The sequence below is a fragment of the Bufo bufo genome, chromosome 3, assembly GCF_905171765.1.
Source record: "Bufo bufo chromosome 3, aBufBuf1.1, whole genome shotgun sequence".
NCBI lineage: Eukaryota > Metazoa > Chordata > Amphibia > Anura > Bufonidae > Bufo > Bufo bufo.
This window is the reverse complement of record NC_053391.1, coordinates 522372485-522394802: the sequence shown is the minus strand read 5'-3', so window position 1 is coordinate 522394802 and position 22318 is coordinate 522372485.

Sequence of the window (22318 nt, the reverse complement as noted above, 5' to 3'; positions counted from 1 at the left end):
GACAATACCAAATATGACTACTTGTTTTGGCTGTTTGTTTCAGTTTTGCATTTGAGTCTCCACATTCTGAAAGCCGTAGTTTTATTTAGGGTCTTATGTCGGGTCGACTGTCTTATGTAGGGTCTCATTTTTTGTGGGATGAGATGACAGTTTGATAGGTATGATTTTGATCTCTTGGTATTACACTGCTTAAGATGTAAGGTGACAAAAAATGGCTTTTTTACACCGTTTTTATTTTTAATTTTTTTACGGCGTTCACCTGAGGGGTTAACTCATGTGATATTTTTATAGAGCAGGTCGTTACGGACGTGGCAATACCTAATATGTCTTCTTTTTTTTATTTATTAAAGTTTTATACACTAAATTTTTTAAACCAAAAAAATATCATGTTTTAGTGTCTTCATAGTCTGAGAGCCATATTTTTTTTATTTTTTTCTATTTGTTTACATTTTTTTTACTTTATTTTGAAAAAAAGGAAGTTTTTATTTTTACTTGAAACTTTATATTTTTTATTATAAAAAACAATTTATTTTTTTTCACTTTATTTTACTTTTTATATTTGTTCCACTTTGGGACTTCACCTTTTCAGGGTTTTATCCCTGTTTCAATTCAGTACAATACATTCATACTGATTCACACAGTGAGAGGCTGACAGTTGCCTAGGAGACCCAGCGCTCAGGCTGGATCTACTGGGCTTCCGTGGGCTGGCAGCTCCGATGCCTGTGTAAGGCATCGGGGCTGCCATGGCAACTATCGACCCCCTGCCTCTGTATGCCCCGCACGTGTCGCAGTCAGCGCTGACCGCCACACGTGAAAGGGTAAGGGTCCATTCACACGTCCGTTGTTTCTTTCCTGATCTGTTCCGTTTTTTGCGGAACAGATCTGGACCAGATCTGGACCCATTTATTTTCAATGGGTCCTGAAAAAAAATCAGACATTGAGCTGTTCGATTTTTTTCAGGACCCATTGAAAATGAATGGGTCCAGATCTGGTGCAGATCTGTTCCGCAAAAAATGGAACAGATCAGGAAAGAAACAACGGACGTGTGAATGGACCCTTAATCTGCCAGCATCACCGCACACAGCAATGCCGGCGGATGCAGCAGGGGCCCGGCTATCAGTAACAGCCAGGCCCGTGCTGCGGATTGGGCGGCTGCAGCTCCTGCGCCCGCCCGATCCCATCACGTACATGCACGTGAGGATGTGGCAAGGAGCCACATTTGCTCACGTACATGTACGTGAGGCTGCGGGAAGGGGTTAAAAACACCCTTTTTTTTTGCAAAATACACAATTTTACAGCCCTTGCTGTATCTGCACATGTGAAATTCAAGCATAATATACAGTTTTCATATTATGTTAGTAAAAAAGCACCCTTTTTTTTGCTAAATACTTAATATTGCAGCCCTTGCTGCATCTGTCATTGTTAAAAACAAGATTTAAAAACTTCAATAATTTTGTGGCTTTGAAAAAACACCAATTTTGGGGAATATCCAACATCTGGTGCCTTTGCAGGATTAGTCAGTGTGCAATTTAAGCTAGAAATACAGCCATAATTTTCTGGGTTTTTAAAAACACTATTTTTTGGCAAAATTAACAATTTTACAGCCCTTGCTGCATCTGCACGTGTGAAATTCAAGCGTTATATACAGCTTTTATATTCTGTTAGTAAAAAAGTACCCTTTTTTTTGCAAAATACTTAATATTGCAGCCCTTGCTGCATCTGTAATTGTTAAAAACAAGTTTTAAAAACCTCAATAATTTTCTGGCTTTGAAAAAACACCAATTTTTGGCAATAACCTTCATTTTAGGCCTCTGCCTCATTAGTCAGTGTGCAATTTAAGCTAGAAATACAGCCATAATTTTCTGGGTTTTTAAAAACACACTTTTTTGGCAAAATACACAATTTTCCAGCCCTTGCTGAACCTGCACGTGTGAAATTCAAGTGTTATATAAAGCTTTTATATTCTGTTAGTAAAAAAGCACCCTTTTTTTGCAAAATACTTAATATTGCAGCCCTTGCTGCATCTGTGATTGTTAAAAAAAAAGTTTTAAAAACGTCAATAATTTTTTGGCTTTGGAAAAACACACATTTTTGGGAATATCCAACATCTGGTGCCTTTGCAGGATTAGTCAGTGTGCAATTTAAGATAGAAATACAGCCATGATTTTCTGGGTTTTAAAAAACACCCTTTTTTTGTCAAAATACCCAATTTTACAGCCCTTGCTGCATCTGCACGTGTGAAATTCAAGCGTTATATACAGCTTTCATATTCTGTTAGTAAAAAAGCACCCTTTTTTTGCAAAATACTTAATATTGCATCTGTGATTGTTAAAAACAAGTTTTAAAAACTTCAATAATTTTCTGGCTTTGAAAAAACACCAATTTTGGGGAATATCCAACATCTGATGCCTTTGCAGGATTAGTCAGTGTGCAATTTAAGCTAGAAATACAGCCATAATTTTCTGGGTTTTAAAAAACACCCTTTTTTTGTCAAAATACCCAATTTTACAGCCCTTGCTGCATCTGCACGTGGGAAATTCAAGCGTTAAATACAGCTTTCATATTATATTAGTAAAAAAACACCCTTTTTTTGCAAAATACTTAATATTGCAGCCCTTGCTGCATCTGTAATTGTTAAAAAGAAGTTTTAAAACCTCAATAATTTTCTGGCTTTGAAAAAACACCCATTTTTGGCAATAACCTTAATTTTGTGCCTCTGCCTCATTAGTCAGTGTGCAATTTAAGCTAGAAATGTACTCCTTCACCATTTTCAAAATTTTTCCCTCCTTGTGACACTAGGCCGCACATCAGGGTTAGGGTGCTGGCTGAGTATCATGAAACTGTCCCAGGCTTTGGAGAGTGTTGCTCTGCCTATGTTGGAACTGCTGTGTGTTCCCCTTGTCTCCCGTCCTCGGTTGGCCAAGGAACTTCCGCCAGCGTTGTCAGATGGAATTTTTTGGAGCAATTTTTCAACAAGGATCTACTGGTATTGCACCGTTTTGCTCGTCCTCTCCACCAGAGGAATGAGAGATGATAAGTTCTCTTTGCAGCGGGGGTCATGAAGGGTGAAAACCCAGTAATCCGTGTTGTCTAAAATGCATATAACACGCGTGTCGCAGGAAAGGCAGCATAACATGAAGTCAGCCATGTGTGACAGAGTACCAACAGGCAAGACTTTGCTGTCATCATCAGGAGGATGACTCTCAATCTCCTCATCCTCTTCCTCCTCTTCTGCCTACCCACGCTGAACAGATGGAATTAAACTTCCTTGAGTACTACCCTTTGTAGCGGAGGCAACCGTCTCCTGCTCCTCCTCCTCTTCATTGTCCAATTCACGCTGAGAAGATGAACTGAGGGTGGTCTGGCTATCACCCTGTGTAATGTCTTCCCCCATTTCTACCTCTTCCACATGCAAAGCGTTGTCCTTAATTGTGAGCAGCGAGCGTTTGCGTAGATACAGAAGTTACGGCCTTTATCAGACACAACCATGCCTGGTTCTAAGTTAAGTGACGAGAGCCAAAGCTCAGTCTGGTTCTCTTATCCCCTGCCACAGCTCTGCGGCGGTGTACCATTTGTCCCATAAGTATATCAGCTTCAGCACGGCCTGTTGACGCTTCCCCACTGCAGTGTTACACTGCTTCCAGTTACCGACTGATGACTGACTGGTGCTGCACGTGGATAAATCGGAGGTGGAAGTTGAGGAGGAGGCGGAGGAGGAGAAGTTGGGTTCTGAGCCACTAACGTAGGTGCTGGTGGGAACCCTGATCGACGTAGGGCTCGCAATCCTTGGTGTCAGTAGCACCTGTGCCATCCCAGGGTATGACTCGCTCCCGGCCTCCACAACATTCACCCAGTGTGCCATCAGGGAAATGTAGATTTCCTGGCCGAATGAACTTGTCCATGTGTCTGTGGTAAAGTGGACCTTCCCAGTAACTGTGTTGGTCAGGGCATGTGTGATCTTACGGGACACATGTTGTTGTAAGGCGGTAATGGCACACCTTGAAAAATAGTGGCAGCTGGGGACTGCATAAAGCGGGATGGCTGCCGATATCAGGCTGCGGAAGGCCTCAGTATCCACAAGCCTAAATGGCAACATTTCCAGGACCAGAAATTTGGAAAGCTGCGCATTTAGTGCTATGGCCTGTGGGTGGTTGGCTGGGTATTTTCGCTTGCATTCAAAGGCAGGGGGTAAGGACATTTGGACGCTGCGCTGGGACACGGAAGTGGATGTGTTCACTGATGGTGCTTCTGAAGGTTTAGGTGCAGGGCAGGAGGCATCCGGGCCTGCACCTTCGACAGGGGATTTGTCAGCACGTAACATAAGGGGAGGGGGGGCAGTGGTGTGACCCACAGACTCAAATTGCGGACCGAGGCATTCGTACCACTTATTAAGGTGCTTGGATGCCATGTGGCTGATCATGCTGGTGGTGGTGAGGTTGCTAGTGTTCACGTCCCGGCTCATTCTACTATTCTTTTGTCGTCCGTGCTTTCCTCAAAAAAGTGCCATACCGCGGAACATCTACCCCTTGTCATGTAAGATTTCCGCAAGGAGGTGCTCCGTGGAACAGTTGCGGGCCTGTTTGGTGTGGCCTGCCTTCTCCCTTTTGGCAACCCACTGCCTCTTCCAGCCTGTTTCAGTGCTGCGGATCCCTCCCCCTCTGTACTGCTGTCCTTGCTCACTTTCCACCTTCCCAGGTTGAGTCAGTGACCACTTCGTCCACCACTTCCTTTTCCACTTCCTCACTCTGATCATCCTCCTGATTTGTTGACCTAACAACAACCTCAGTGATTGACAACTGTGTCTCATGCTCTTCATCAACCTCTTGAGACAGTAATTGCGGTTGACTCATTGGCAAATGTGTCTCATCATCATCCACCTCATTAAACACTAATTGCCGTTCCCCACCGTCATGTTCTTGTGACTGTGGATGCTCAAGAGGTTTGGAATCAGGGCACAAGATCTCATATCCCTCTTCAAGCGTGCTTGGTGAGAGGGCCAAATCAAGTAATGGAGATGAAAAGAGGTCCTCGGAATATCCGATTGTGGGATCACTTGTTTTGCCAGATTGTACATGGTGAGAGTAAGGAGGATCAGGGTGAGGATTGTGTTGACCAGACTTCTGGATACTGAGACTGGACTTGTTGTAAGACAGGGTGGTGCTTAACTGACTGGAAGCATTATCTTCTGATATCCAACCGACCACCTGGTCGCACTGGTCTGACTTCAAGAGTCGTATCTTGCGCCACCCTGCCAACTGGGACATGAAGCTAGGTAGGGTGGGTAGTGGTTTTCCTGGGGCGCTGGATGCCCAGGAATACCACTACCCACCCTACAGATAATATGACCGCTGATGAAGTTCCATCGTGACCGAAACGTCCGGTCAAATATATTCTGTCATTTATTTATATATACCACGGGCAAATGGATGATGCAGAAAATATGAAATAAAACCATACTTGAATTGCAAAATTTTCAACCTGAATACTTTGTAGAGCCACCTTTTGCGGCAATCACAGCGCCAAGTCGCTTTGGATAAGTCTCTATGAGATTGCCACATCGTACTACTTGTATTTTTGCCCATTCCTCCTTGCAAAACTGCTCCAACTCCTTCAAGTTGGATGGTTTGCGGATGTGAACACCAATCTTTAAGTCTAACCACAGATTTTTCTATTGGATTGAGATCTGGGCTTTGACTAGGGCATTCCAACACATTTACATGTTTCCCCTTAAACCATTCAAGTGTTGCTTTAGCAGTGTGTTTGGGTTTTATTGTCCTGCTGGAAGGCAAACCTCCGTCCTAGCCTGAAATCACGCACAGAGTGGTACAGGTTTTGCGCTAGAATATCCCTGTATTTAGCACCATCCATCTTTCCCTCAACTCTGACCAGTTTCCCAGTCCCGGCTGCTGAAAAACATCCTCACAGCATGATGCTGCCACCACCATGTTTCACTGTGGGGATGGTGTTCTTTGAGTGATGGAAGTACAAAAATCACAGCAAGAGGGTTGTTTTTTCTTTTCCGTAAATTAATTTTATTGGAAAAAGCGGCAACGTATATGCACAAAAGTTTTCGGCCTTATTGGGCCTTCGTCAGGCACTATGCCGCCAGAGGTGAGAGGGTGAGTATAGATGGGAAGATGGAGCGCTCCGGCCGCCACACAGTACATCTGTAACTCTGTAACTCTATCCACAGCACCCAAAGAGGCAGGTAGCCACAAAGTCTGGCAAATATTGTTCTTTGGGTGATGTGATGTGTTGGGTTTGCGCCAGACATAGCGTTTTATTTAATGGCCAAATAGTTAAATTTTAGTCTCATCAGACCAGAGCACCTTCCACGATAACTTTTTGGAGCCTCCAACATGCCATTTTGCAAACTCACGTGTCTTTTTGTTTTTAGCTGAAAGTAATGGCTTTCTTCTGGCCACTCTGCCATAAAGCCCAACTCTATGAAGCGTACGGCTTATTGTCGTCCTATGTACAGATACTCCAGTCTCTGCTGTTGAACTCTGCAGCTCCTCCAGGGTTACCTTAGGTCTCTGTGCTGCCTCTATGAATAATGCCCTCCTTGCTCGGTCCGTTAGTTTTGGTGGGCAGCCATCTCTTGGCAGGTTTGCTGTTGTGCCATGTTCTTTCCATTTGGTTATGATAGATTTGATGGTGCTCCTGGGGATCATCAAAGATTTGGATATATTTTTATAACCTAACCCTACTGGTGCTTCTCAACAACATTGTCCCTTACTTGATTGGAGAGTTCCTTGGTCTTTATGGCAGTGTTTGGTTAGTGATGCCTAGTGTTGCAGCCTCTGGGGCCTTTCAAAAAAGTTGTGTATATGTAATGACAGATCATGTGACATTTAGATTGCACACAGGTGGACATCATTTCACTAATTATATGACTTCTGAAGGTAATTGGTTGTGAGGTTTTTTTTTTTGGCTTCCTAACAAAGGGGGTGAATAGATACGCACATGCCAATTTTCTGTTTTCTATTTCTAAACTATTGTTTTATTTATATATTTTTCTAATTTCACTTCACCAACTTAGACTATTGTGTTCTGATCCATCACATAAAATTCAGATTAACAAAACATTGAACTTAAGGCTGTAATGTAACAAAACATGAAAAAAGTCAAGGGGGTGAATACTTTTGCAGGGCTGTATTGCTGCTGTCACACACAAGAGTCCTTAAAAGGACTTTTGGGTCTCTGAAAAGTGTTTTGTATAAAAATCTTCCTATTACGCTCCCTACACTGCCTGCCCCTTCCTATGCACAGCTCTCTCTAAGGGCTCGTTCACACAAACGTATTTTGTGTTCCGTATACGGGCCGTATTCTGTGTTCCGCATACGGTACGTATACAGAACCATTCAGTCCTGTCCTAATCTTGTCCGTTTTGAGGACAAGAATAGGCATTTCAATAATGGGCCTCCTGTTCCGTTCCGCAAATTGCGGAAGGCACATGGCCGGCATCTGTTTTTTTGCGGATTCACAATTTGCGGACCGCAAAAAACTGCACGGTCGTGTGAACAAGCCCTAACACTGAGCAAATTAGCACAGGTTGCGCTAAAACATATACTGTATTGCTGCTGTCACACACAATAGTCCTTACAAGGACTTTTGGGTCTCTGAAACGTTTTTGCACAAAAAAAAATCTTTACTTACACTCCCTACACTCTCTGTCCCTTCCTATGCTCAGCTCTCCCTGACTACGAATGAACCGAACATGCGTCATCTGGTGCTATATAGCACCCGATGATGTGTTCCAGCAAGCCAATCACTGTAATGCCAGTAGCCAACATGGCTACTGCCATTACAGTGAGGGCAGTGTTTACCTGGCTGAATAGCAAGCAATAAATGTGCGGGGATGAGACTCGAGTACCGCCATGTGTCGAGCATCAAGATGCTCGAGCCGAACAGGTGTTCAGCCAAGCATGCTCGATCATCACTACTGCTCTTCTCTAGGGACTTAGGGTACTTTCACACTAGCGGCAGAACAGATCCGACAGACTGTTCACCCTGTCGGATCCGTCCTGTCGCTATTTCACCGTGCCGCCGGACTGCCGCTCCGTCCCCATTGACTATAATCGGGACGGGGGCAGAGCTCCGGCGCAGCACGGCAGTGCACAGCGAGAGGCCGTCTGACTTAAAAGTTGGACATGCTGTACTTTTAGTCTGGCGACCTCTCGCCGTGCACTGCCATACTGCGCCAGAGCTCCGCCCCTGGTCCCCATTATAGTCAATGAGGACGGAGCGGCAGTCCGGCGTCATGGTGAAATAGCGGCAGGACTGACCAGACAGGGTGAACAGCCTGTCGGATCCGTCCTGCCGCTAGTGTGAAAGTAGCCTTAGGCACAGGGTCATTTTGAAAATGACAGGCATAGGTAGAGGCAGGCCATTCCACAGGGGTGGTAGGGGTCAGGCAGGTGCACCAGGCCAGAGCCTAAGTGGGGAGTTTGAGGAGGCGTGTGCGATTACGTCAAAGGACGCACCAGAGTTGGTTGAGTGAATCACTCACCCTTCCGCTTCTGCACCCTCCCCACTCTTAGCTGTTTGCACCCCCAAATCCACCACCACCATAGCTTCTCCACATGAGTAAGAGGAAATATTTTCCCATCCATTCCCAGACCTTACCGATGCGCAGACATTCTTGACATCGGATGAGGAAGAGGAGGTAGCAACGGCCGCCACCCAGCAGTCTGATGACAGTACCCAGATCAGCCCAAGGAGGGAGGTCCACGCTGTTGCTGCCTACTCTGAGATCTCAAATGTCAGTGGTGGTGAAGGTGAGAATGATGACGTGTCAATGGACGTCACATGGGTGCCCACAAGAGAGGAAGAGGAGTGGAGTTTAGAGGTAGAAACGGAGTAGCAGAAAGGGAGGAGAAGGAAGAGAAGCAGGCACAGCTCACAGGGCACAGGAGAGAATTTTTGGGGCCAGTAGTCCAGTGGCCTACAGTAACATTTTTATCCAGTGAATGCCTAATGTACCTCCAGCAAAACCGGCAAAGTTATTTTCTGTCCGGTGAATGCCAAATTTTTGGGGCCTGTACTCCAGTGGCCTACAGTAAATTTTTTATCCATTGAACGCCTAATGTACCTCCAGCTACATCATCAAAGTTCTTTTCGGTCCGGTGAATGCCAAATTTTTGAGGCCAGTGCTCCAGTGGCCCACAGAAAAAATTTTAACCAGTGAATGCCTAATGTACCTCCAGCCACGTCAGCCAAAGTTCTTTTCTGTCCAGTGAATGCCAAATTTTTGGGGCCTGTACTTCAGTGGCCTACAGTAAAATTTTTATCCAGTGACAGCCTTATGTACCTCCAGCCACGGAATCACAAGTTCTATTGTGTCAGGTGAATGCCTAATTTTTGGGCCCATACTCCCGTGGCCTAAAATAAAAAAATTCTAGGCTGATTAAAATACATATTTTTTGTGGAAATTTTTACCAATGATTCCTCTCTGGTATATCACTGTCCGTTTTGTGGCAATATTTGTGTGCTTCTAGTAAGTGTAAGTGCCATTAAAGTGAATGGGCCCCACCGCAAAAGCACGGTTAGCATCCCAGCTGATGTTCGTACATCACTACTGATAATGGAGGGACGTAAAACTTACTCCTGCTGCCAGAAATCTATCAGAATAAAAAAAAAAAGTGTAAATAAAAATAAGCAAATATGTCAAATTACAAAAAAAAAAACAATACAAGCTATATAATTTGGATGGCCTTGTTTTCTACCTTAAACTGGACATACCACCATTAAATGCTCAAAAATGCTTTCCTTTGTTCTGTGGTAATTTTCATAGGTCAAAGGACATTTTTTGGAAATCCAGTGATGGAACGGGTTCTCCATGGAGAACGATAGGCGTATGCTTCTGACTAGCATTGCTCACAGTGCTGTCATTGTCTCTAATGGTCGCATTATGGGTTAAATCCTGACCATTGGAGCCATTGAAGTCATAGTGAACAATACTAATGCAGAGTCTCCAAAGCCCTTGGCCTGCGCAATCAAGAGCTGTGCTAGGTAGAGTTCTGTAGTATCAAGTAAAAAAAATAAAAATTGTAACTGAAATATGTCTGGTTTCAGCTTTGAACCAGTAAAAGCAACGTTAAAAAAAGTTATGCAAAACTACATAAAATAGCAAAATCTAAAAATAAAAAAAAATACCTTATGGTAAGCATTAGGCTTTCTGCAGGTGAAACACATCGACGGAAAGTGGTGTCGTGTCTTTCGATGCGATGTGACAGCCTTTGTAACAGATCGTCAAAACTTTCGACGCTTTTACGTAAGTAGTTATGAAACTTGTCTGGATATTGTCAGGAATTATTTGATTAGCCTAGAAGTTGAATTTCCTCATGCTTCATGTCAGCGAATCGATTGATCCTGAAATTTAAAATTACCGCCTCCATTTGCGTGTGAAGAGCCGCCAGCCTCCATCTTGCTTGAAGATCTCGATTGAAATCCCGTGCGGCCGAGATCTTCAAGCAAGAGCGTGGCGGTCGCCCTTTCGCACGCAAATGGACACGGTAAGTTTGATGTTATGTTTTTTTTAATGTTAATTTCACACTGTTTGTACACTCAGATACTGCGATCATGTATGAATGCGGCATCTGAGGGGTACAATGACGGGAGCAGTGCTATTGCAGATCCATGTCATTACACCCTCTACTTTTAAAAAAATGGGCTTCGTGGCAAAGTAATTTATGTTATAAATAATTATTTTTAATACAGAAATGTTGACCTACTGAAAATGATGTACAGTATATTCACTCAATATTTGGCTGGGGCTCCCTTATGAACTACTGCATAAATGCACCGTGGCTTCAAGGCGATCAGCCTGTGTAACTGCTGAGGTGTTATGGAAGCCCAGGTTGCTTTGATAGTGGCCTTCAGCTGCATAGTTGGGTCTTATGTCTCTCATCTTCATCTTGACAATACCCGATAGATTCTCTATGGGGTTTAGGTCAGGCCAGTTTGTTGGCCAATCGAGCACAGTAATACTGTAGTTATTAAACCAGGTATTGATACTTTTGGCAGTGTGGGCAGGTGCCAAGTTCTGCTGGAAAAAAACGAATCTGCATCTCCATAAAGATTATCAGCAGAGGGAAGCATAAAGTGCTCTAAAATTTGGTAGACAGCAGCACTGACTATGGGCTTGATATAACCCAATGGACCAACACAGCAAATGACATGGTTTTTCAAACCATTAATGACTGTGGAAACTTCACACTGGACCTCAAGCAACTTGAAATGCGTGCCTCGAAACCCATCCTCCAGACTTTGGGTCCTTGATTTCCAAATGAAATGAAAAATTTGATTTCATTTGAAAACAGGACTTTAGACCACTGAGCAATAGTCCAGTCCTTTTTCTCCTTAGCCTAGGCAAGACATTGATGTTGTCTCTGGGTCATTAGTGGCTTGACACCAGGAATATGACAGATGTAACCCATGTGCTGGATATATCTGTGTGTGGTGGCTCTTGAAGCACTGACTCCAGCCGCAGTCCACTCCTTGTGAATCTCCAAGAAATTCTTGAATGGCCTTTTCTTGACAATCCTTTCAAGGCTGCAGTTTCCCTATTGCTTGTGCACCTTTTTCTACCACACTTTTTACTTCCACTCAACTTTCCATTAATATGCTTGGATACAACACTCTGTGAACAGCCAGCTTCTTTAATAATGACTTTTCCCCATGATTTTGTAGCCTACTGAAATAGATTGAGAGACCATTTGAAGGGTTAGGAAACTTGTGTAGGTGTTTTGTGTTAATCGCCATGAGACTACAATATTGAACTTTTTCACAATATTTCAAATTATCTGACACTCTGACTTTTGGGTTTTCGTTAGCTATAAGTCATAATCATCAACATATAAACATATACAGATCACTTTGTATGTATGAATCTATATAATATATGAGTTTCACTTTTTAAATTGAATTACTTAAATAAATCAACTTTTCCATGCTATTCTAATTTATAGAGATGCATTTGTATTGGAGCCTCTTCAGTTGCTGGTTTAGAGGATTGCCTGAGTTCATCACTTGCAATAAACTTTATCTCCGGGTATGAGATTCATAGCTCCTGTATTTTTCGCCCTATAAGATGCACTCCCCCCCCCCCCAAAGTGGGGGGGAATTGCAGTGCGTCTTATGGGGCGAATGCTGCAGCTTACAATAATACACCGCCGACCGCATGCTGCACAGCGCGGCCAGCGGGTGTATCAGTGCGGAGGGAGGAGTGGCTGGGGGCCGGCATCTAGTTTTGAATGGCAGTGGGGCCCGGTGCAGTCACTGTATTCTATTGCATCGGTCCCCGCTCACTGTAGTAATCCTATCTATAACTGTAGGCATTGTTTTATAATAATCTTCAATACATTAATTAATCTTCACTTACTAACGTCCGTATCAGGCAGGAGGGTGGGCGGGCACTGGCAACGTAACTCACTACATCACACGCCTGCCCCACCCACTTTATGAAAGAAGCAGGCGGCGCGGGTGCGTCACGTAATGAGTTACACTGCCAGTGCCCGCCCGCCCGGCCTCCTGCCTGATATGGACGTTAGTAAGTGAAGATTAATGGATGTATTGAAGATTATTGTTAAACAATGCCTACAGTTATAGATATGATTACTACAGTGAGCGGGGCCCGATGCAATAGAATACAGTGACTGCAAAGGGCCCCGCTGCCATTACAAAACTAGATGTCGGCCCCCACCCTCTGTATTGGGGGTCATTCACACTACACAGGGACACTATTATTGGGGGGATCTGTGGATGACACATAGCATAAGATGCTCTATGTGTCATCCACAGATCCCTCCCATAACAGTGCCATCCACAAATGTCCCCATAACAGTGCCATCCATTGATGCCCCCATAACAGTGCCATCCACAAATGCCCCCATAACAGTGCCATCCACAGATGCCCCCATAACAGTGCCATCCACATATCCCCCATAACAGTGTGAGCCACAGATCCCCCATAACAGTGTCAGACACAGATCTCCCCATAACAGTGTCAGCCACAGATTCCCCCATAATAGTGTTATCCACAGACCACCATTAGTTCAAAACCCACCAAAAGCACACCTTTTGGTTCAAATAATTTTTTTTTTACTTATTTTCCTCCTCAAAAACCTAGGTGCATCTTATGGGCCGATGCATCTTATAGGGCAAAAAATATGGTAACCAAATGTATTTGTATTTTGTAGAATAACATTACTACATGTAATAAAATTAGACAAATTGTTTAAAAGTTATGTTTATCATTATTTTTGGCCATTGCAGATGGAGTAAGTAGAGTGATATTTTAATATTTCAACCCACAAACAATTTTTCTTTTTATTCTTCTTTAGATATAAAGGTCTTTTAAGGATGTTTTGTGGAAACAGTTTAAATATAAAATGTCAGAAATGCCCATGACTTTTAAAATATATTGTTTGTATTATAAAACTGCTGACACCGAACTGAATAAAATAAATTAATTTTGAGCGGCTACCATTTCCAAAGATTCCTTTGAAGTATTCTAAACAATACATTAAATGAAGATGACATGTGTGGTCAGAATAAATACAATGCTAACTCTCTTTCTAGAAATACTTTTGACTTGTCATGTTTGCCGGCTATTACAAGAGCACCTTTACTTCTTGCAACAGAAAACATAAGTGACATCCATATTCTATACTTATCAGTGTTTTATATTTACTGCTCTGTTTTTGAAAGTCATGCACCACATTATCAACCTCTATGTTTTAACCAATATAAAAAATGATAAAGAAAACACTATGACATTAGGATTTTAAATTGTAAAATAATCGCAATAGGCTCTGAAAAGGTACTATGTTCATAACATAAAATAAAAAAAATAAACCAGAGAATAGAGCATTGCAATTAAACAAAGTGCTCACAACATGAAACACAACAAAATATACATATGCAAAACCACTGACTGGTAAAGGGAATTATGTTGTTACAAAATCACTTGTCAAGGGATGGAATACATTAGACAACAAGTGAACAGTTCTTGATGAGGAGGAAGCAGAAAAAATGGGCATGCCGTAGTTTTTTGTCAAACTGTCTCAAATCCAAATTTTTGTTACTAGATGACTGGGTCAGAGCGTTTCCAAAATGGCAGGTCTTGTGTGATTTTGTAAAGATCCATGGATAGACAACCATCAAACCAGGGGTCATGGGTGCCCCAGACTGGAGAGCAAAGGCTAGCTTATTTTTCCAATTATTGCAAAAATTGCTGAAAAAGTTACTGTTGGTTGGAAATGTCAGGATATACAGTGCATCACAGATTTTTGTGTTTGTAGTGCATAGCCATGGGTTGGTCAGAGTGTTACAGATCTGTCCTTCCATGCCCTTCCTGTATATACCTTTATTCAACATTTATATGAAAAAGAGGGAAGCAACAACCCAGGATAAATAGATATTAAGGCCTATTTATTGGCCTGTATTCGTGGGAGGGGCACCCCCCTCCCCCCACACCTTCATATAGCTAGGCGCACACACAAAACCTTGTCCTGCGTGGATTCGGCATCCTAGTGCGTGCTACGTGTATCCTTCTTGAGGAGGCTCACCTGCTCAACTTTGCGTGTTTCTTTCTTGCCTCTCGGCATCCGGGTTGGGTAAGTGACCTACTGCGGTCTTTCGTCCTCTCAGTCTGGCCGGTGGTGTGTCGGCTCCTTTAGGTAAGAAGAAGCACCGCTGCACCGGAACGTTTCTGCCTAGCAGCATCGGCTCCCCATGCAGCAGACTCTCAGGGCGCACTGTAATGTATAGCACGGGCCGCCGTGCAAGGCTGCCCGGTGCGTGCAAGGCTGTTTGCTTCTGGTAGGCTCTTGATTCATCTGGTCTGCTGGAGCTTCCAGGCAGCAGGTGATTGTGGTTCTTAAAAATATATATATATATACAGTTGCAAGAAAAAGTATGTGAACCCTTTGGAATGATATGGATTTCTGCACAAATTGGTCATAAAATGTGATCTGATCTTCATCTAAGTCACAACAATAGACAATCACAGTCTGCTTAAACTAATAACACACAAAGAATTAAATGTTACCATGTTTTTATTGAACACACCATGTAAACCTTCACAGTGCAGGTGGAAAAAGTATTTGAACCCTTGGATTTAATAACTGGTTGAACCTCCTTTGGCAGCAATAACTTTAACCAAACGTTTCCTGTAGTTGCAGATCAGACGTGCACAACGGTCAGGAGTAATTCTTGACCATTCCTCTTTACAGAACTGTTTCAGTTCAGCAATATTCTTGGGATGTCTGGTGTGAATCGCTTTCTTGAGGTCATGCCACAGCATCTCAAATCAGGTTGAGGTCAGGACTCTAACTGGGCCACTCCAGAAGGCGTATTATCTTCTGTTTAAGCCATTCTGTTGTTGATTTGCTTCTATGCTTTGGGTCGTTGTCCTGTTGCAACACCCATCTTCTGTTGAGCTTCAGCTGGTGGACAGATGGCCTTAAGTTCTCCTGCAAAATGTCTTGATAAACTTGGGAATTTTTCCTTCGATGATAGCAATCCGTCAAGGCCCTAACGCAGCAAAGCAGCCCCAAACCATGATGCCCCCACCAACATACTTCACAGTTGGGATGAGATTTTGATGTTGGTGTGCTGTGCCTCTTTTTCTCCACACATAGTGTTGTGTGTTTCCTCCAAACAACTCAACTTTGGTTTCATCTGTCCACAGAATATTTTGCCAGTACTGCTGTGGAACATCCAAGTACTCTTGTGCAAACTGTAAACGTGCAGCAATGGTTTTTTTGGACAGCAGTGGCTTCCTCTGTGGTATCCTCCCATGAAATCCATTTTTGTTTAGTGTTTTACGTATCGTAGATTCGCTAACAGGGATGTTAGCATATGCCAGAGACTTTAGCTGACACTCTAGGATTCTTCTTCACCTCATTGAGCAGTCTGCACTGTTCTCTTGCAGTCATCTTTACAGGACGGCCACTCCTAGGGAGAGTAGCAGCAGTGCTGAACTTTTTCCATTTATAGACAATTTGTCTTACCGTGGACTGATGAACAGCAAGGCTTTTGGAGATACTTTTATAACCCTTTCCAGCTTTATTCAAGTCAACAATTCTTAATCGTAGGTCTTCTTTTACGTGATGCATCATTCACATCAGACAATGCTTCTTGTGAAAAGCAAACCCAGAACTGGTGTGTGTTTTTTATAGGGCAGGGCAGCTGTAACCAACACCACCAATCTCATCTCATTGATTGGACTCCAGTTGGCTGACACCTCACTCCAATTAGCTCTTGGAGATGTCATTAGTCTAGGGGTTCACATACTTTTTCCACCTGCACTGTAAATGTTTACATGGTGTGTTCAATAAAAACATGGTAACATTTAATTCTTTGTGTGTTAATGACAAGTGTTATTAGTTTAAGCAGACTGTGATTGTCTATTGTTCTGACTTAGATGAAGATCAGATCACATTTTATGACCAATTTGTGCAGAAATGAATATCATTCCAAAGGGTTCACATACTTTTTCTTGCAACTGTATATATATATATATATATATAAAAGTTTGGACACACCTTCTCATTCAAAGAATTTTTTTTATTTTCATGACTATGAAAGCATCAAAACTATGAATTAACACATGTGGAATTATATACATAACAAACAAGTGTGAAACAACTGAAAATATGTCATATTCTAGGTTCTTCAAAGTAGCCACCTTTTGCTTTGATTACTGCTTTGCACACTCTTGGCGTTCTCTTGATGAGCTTCAAGAGGTAGTCCCCTGAAATGGTCTTGCAACAGTCTTGAAGGAGTTCCCAGAGATGCTTAGCACTTGTTGGCCCTTTTGCCTTCACTCTGCGGTCCAGCTCACCCCAAACCATCTCGATTGGGTTCAGGTCCAGTGACTGTGGAGGCCAGGTCATCTGGCGCAGCACCCCATCACTCTCCTTCATGATCAAATAGCCCTTACTTTCAAAGTTTTCCCAATTTTTCGGCTGACTGACTGACCTTCATTTCTTAAAGTAATGATTACCACTCGTTTTTCTTTACTTAGCTGCTTTTTTTCTTGTCATAATACAAATTCTAACAGTCTATTCAGTAGGACTATCAGCTGTGTATCCACCTGACTTCTCCTCAACGCCACTGATGGTCCCAACCCCATTTATAAGGCAAGAAATCCCACATATTAAACCTGACAGGGCACACCTGTGAAGTGAAAACCATTTCAGGGGACTACCTCTTGAAGCTCATCAAGAGAACGCCAAGACTGTGCAAAGCAGTAATCAAATCAAAAGGTGGCTACTTTGAAGAACCTAGAATATGACATATTTTCAGTTGTTTCACACTTGTTTGTTATGTATATAATTCCACATGTGTTAATTCATAGTTTTGATGCCTTCAGTGTGAATCTACAATTTTCATAGTCATGAAAATAAAGAAAACTCTTTGAATGAAAAGGTGTGTCCAAACTTTTGGTCTGTACTGTATACACTCACCTAAAGAATTATTAGGAACACCTGTTCTATTTCTCATTAATGCAATTATCTAGTCAACCAATCACATGGCAGTTGCTTCAATGCATTTAGGGGTGTGGTCCTGGTCAAGACAATCTCCTGAACTCCAAACTGAATGTCAGAATGGGAAAGAAAGGTGATTTAAGCAATTTTGAGCGTGGCATTGTTGTTGGTGCCAGACGCGCCATTCTGAGTATTTCACAATCTGCTCAGTTACTGGGATTTTCACGCACAACCATTTCTACAAAGAATGGTGTGAAAGGGGAAAAACATCCAGTATGCGGCAGTCCTGTGGGTGAAAATGCCTTGTGAATGCTAGAGGTCAGAGGAGAATGGGCCGACTTATTCAAGCTGATAGAAGAGCAATGTTGACTGAAATAACCACTCGTTACAACCGAGGTATGCAGCAAAGCATTTGTGAAGCCACAACACGCACAACCTTTAGGCGGATGGGCTACAACAGCAGATGACCCCACCGGGTACCACTCATCTCCACTACAAATAGGAAAAAGAGGCTACAATTTGCACGAGCTCACCAAAATTGGACTGTTGAAGACTGGAAAAATGTTGCCTGGTCTGATGAGTCTCGATTTCTGTTGAGACATTCGAATGGTAGAGTCCGAATTTGGCGTAAACAGAATGAGAACATGTATCCATCCTCTGATGGCTACTTCCAGCAGGATAATGCACCATTTCACAAAGCTCGAATTATTTCAAATTGGTTTCTTGAACATGACAATGAGTTCACTGTACTAAAATGGCCCCCACAGTCACCAGATCTCAACTCAATAGAGCATCTTTGGGATGTGGTGGAACGGGAGTTTCGTGCCCTGGATGTGCATCCCTTAAATCTCCATCAACTGCAAGATGCTATCCTATCAATATGGGCCAACATTTCTAAATAATGTTATCAGCACCTTGTTGAATCAATGCCACGTAGAATTAAGGCAGTTCTGAAGGCAAAAGGGGGTCCAACACCGTATTAGTATGGTGTTCCTAATAATTCTTTAGGTGTATATAGCAGAAGGGATTATGAACTATTTGAAAGTAAAAAAATATATATATAAAAAAGGGGAGAATATATAGGGGGTATAGTATTTAGTAGAAACATGTTGGGTGGGGGCACAGAGTGGGAGTTTGGTTTGTGTAAAAAAAAAACAAAAAAAAAAACAAGGGGACTCTTTAAGGTTCCATAGCGTGTGTCGCAAGGTAATTGCCAATTATCTTCTTTTAGGTTGCAGCTTCACCTTTTCCGTGGCTTCGATATTTCAGTTGGATCAGCTAGAGGGAAAAAAAAATATATATATCTCTGCATGTGCAGGTGCAGGGGTCGCTACTACTTCTTAGTGGCATTTTGCTGTTATCATGTCCGTTATAAGTTCTTTGTTATTTCATTTATGCAGGTTGTTTCTGAAGTCTCGGTAAGTCCACGTCATGATTAACGTTGGTATAGTTGTTGTCAGTTCCTACTTCCACGCTTTCCTCAGTCTCGGCTTCACGGTATTTGCCTCGTCACGAGTTCAGTGTCACATAGGTGGTTCTTGTGTCAGGGGCGTGGGTTCACGTCACGGCTCTACAAGTTGCTTCCGCGCCGGCGCACGCATGTTCCACTCATGATGGCATGCATGGTTGTTCACTCAGGTGACGGCGCACCTCAACGCTGTACCGTTCTAAAATACTTATGTTTGTCCACAGTCAGCAATGTCACATGCGTCTGATATCATGGAGGGTTCTGTGGATGAGAATGTCACCAGGATGTCTGAAGCGGACAGTATTCCGTCGCTCCGGAGTTGGACTGTTCCTAGGCTTACTTCTGAGATATTGAAAAGGGGTATCCCCTTCTAGGCTTCGGCTAGGAAGGCGGAACTGTACCGCTTACTGGTCGCCAGTACCACAGGCCCTCAGCAAGAGGTGGGGTCTATGTCGACTCTACAGACTTCTCTTACCCAATTGCATGCAATGGTCGACAACTTGACTTCATCGATTAATAACATCCAGGCACGGTTAGAGACTGTACAGGTAGAGGCCCGGGAGGTCCCCGCCATTAATCCCTCTCAGAATCTTCCAGTTGCCTCCACCTCAGCCGCAGGTACCATACCCTCTGTGCCCATCATCACGCCGGCTCATTTTATCCCAGATAACATCAAGAATGACATTCTAGAGGGCAGAGATGTGAATCTCGCATCTTTATTGATTGCCACTAGGGACATTTCTGACAACAAGGTCATCGCCTGTGGTGACGTTTCTGTGGTACTCAGGAGTAGTGACCACAGGCTCAATAGGAAACTCACCATTGCTGAGTTTGTTCTGCCATTTAGTCTGTATCGAGATGTCATTTGCTCAATACACCCAGATAGAAGAGAAGAGCTAGATCTGTATCTTTACAGAGTGATTGACTTAGGGCATAAGTACGGCGATACCGAATTTTATGATTACTATTGCTCTTTTTCTGCAAAAGCCGCGGCAGCCCTTAGTCAGTTCCAGTTCTCCACTAACTGGGCCAATATTGACACCGAGCTCTTCTGCAGACATTTTGCCGGCCTCAAAGCCCCATCTTGTGCTCGGTGTCAATCTATTTTTCACACCACCGACTGGTGTCACCTGGCAGCTGGAGGTATGGAGATAACCCCCAGTACCTCTGCTGCCGGCCTGTCAGAGGCCCACAAGGGCATTGGCATGGTCGACAAATTGGGTCGTTCTGTCAAATTACTAGGTAGATCCCAAATATTTAATATTTACAATTTCTCAGCCTGAAACTATGGTCAATGTCGCCTTCTCCACGTGTGCACCAATTGTTTCCGGGCTCACCCCAAGGTGGTGTGTACATTAAAACCGGATAAATCCTACCTGAGCGTAGTGGACACTGATTATTTACAGCACTGTCTGCAGGGTCATCACGACCCTGAGTTTGTTAATTTTCTCATCTCGGGGTTCAAGAAGGCTTCCATACAGGTTTGATCACACTTCCTGAGATGACATACGAATGCGGCAACCTACAGTCGGCCAATAAAGCACCCAACGCCATAGACACATTGATTCAAACCGAGCTCGGAAAAGGTTTTCTTATAGGGCCTTTTGCGACCTCACCGTTCGATCGCTGGAGGGTCAGTCCGGTAAGGGTAGTGACGGACAAGTTCAGCAACAAAGAAAGATTAATTTACGATCTCTCTGCCCCTCACGGTTCCCATATCCCCAGCCTTAATTCCCTAACCCCTTCCAAAGAAGTGGGCATGAAATACTCAACCATTGACCACGCTATAGCCACCATAATGCAGTGTGGGCCCTGCACCTACTTGTCTAAAGCTGACATATCCAATGCTTTCAAACTCCTACCAATCATGCCTTCGCTATGGCAATGGCATAGCATCAAGTGGAAGGACCTTTACTATTTCTCCACCAAGGTCACTTTTGATTCCAAGAGTAGCCCCTGGCTTTTTGACCAGTTCGCGCAGAGCCTTCACTGGATCTTAGAAACCAAATTCTGCTGCAATCACATCATTCATTACCTCGACGACTTCTTATTGATCGAACCCCCTAACAGACTTCTACATACCCTTGACACCTTGTTGGCAGTCTTTTCCAAGCTCGGGGTTCCTGTGTCATCTAAGAAAATTGAAGGCCCTTCCACTGTCATCACCTTTCTAGGGATTGTGTTGGACTCCGACAACATGGTAGCTAGGTTACCAGAAGAGAAATTAGTCAGGATTAGAGACGTCATTCACAGGTTCATGCTAGGCAGTGTCACAACCAAGGCGGATCTGCAGTCACTCTTGGGCATGCTGAACTTTGCCATGCGTATCGTTCCTTAAGGCAGGTCATTCATATCTTGTTTACTAGCCCTCCTCCCCGATGCAGCCAACCAAGACAGTCCAGTTCAATTAGATGTGCAAGCCATGGCAGACTTAGTCATGTGGGGTCATTTCCTGTGTCATTGGAATGGAGTCTCCTTCTTTATTCCGGCTGCCAGTAATACTTCCCCTATGGTCTTTTCGGATGCATCAGCCACTACAGGGTTTGCCGCCATTTTTAGCACCCACTGGTTGGCCGGAACTTGGCCCGATGAAGTCAGAAAGATTCCTGGGTTCATGCAGATGTCAGCTCTCTTCGAACTTTACCCTATTGTAGCAGCTGCTCATGCCTGGTGTCACCTATGGTCCCATTCCACTGTTGCCTTCATTTCTGATAACACTGCCACAGTAGACATTTTATTGAAGGGTAGGTCCAAGTCCCCACACGTCATGTCTCTCGCTAGATGCTTGGTCCAGCTCTCCCTGACTTACAATTTCCGTTATTGCTGTTCGCACATCCGTGGTACCCAGAATGTGGGGTTAATTTTTCCCTCTTTTCCCAGGTAATGCCGGAAGCACATGCCACAGGGACCGCAGTCCCACCATTTTCAACCCTGTTTTTGGATTAACCAGCCATTAGCTCACCGCAAATCGACTAGTTGCCAGATCCCTATCGGCCAATACCTCCAGAAGCTACGCCACGGCTGGAGCTTGTTTTGCAAGTTCAAAGAGACGTATTCCCAACGAGATTTCATCAATTATGTCCTGGCCTTCATTGGCTACTGCCATGCGGAGTGTAAACTATCACACAATACCGTCCGGTCCTACCTCGCAGGGGTCCAGCATTTCACCTCGCTTAGTCATCCGGATAGGTGCTCCCTGTTTTCTGCGCACGTTATCAAGGCCGCTTTGAGAGGATTAGAGAAATCCGTTACTGCGGAACAGTTGCGCTGTACCGGCATTTACGGCAAATTATTCCGAGACCTATCGGACATGATTGACAGAGCTCTGTTTGGACTTCTCCCCGGTTTGGCG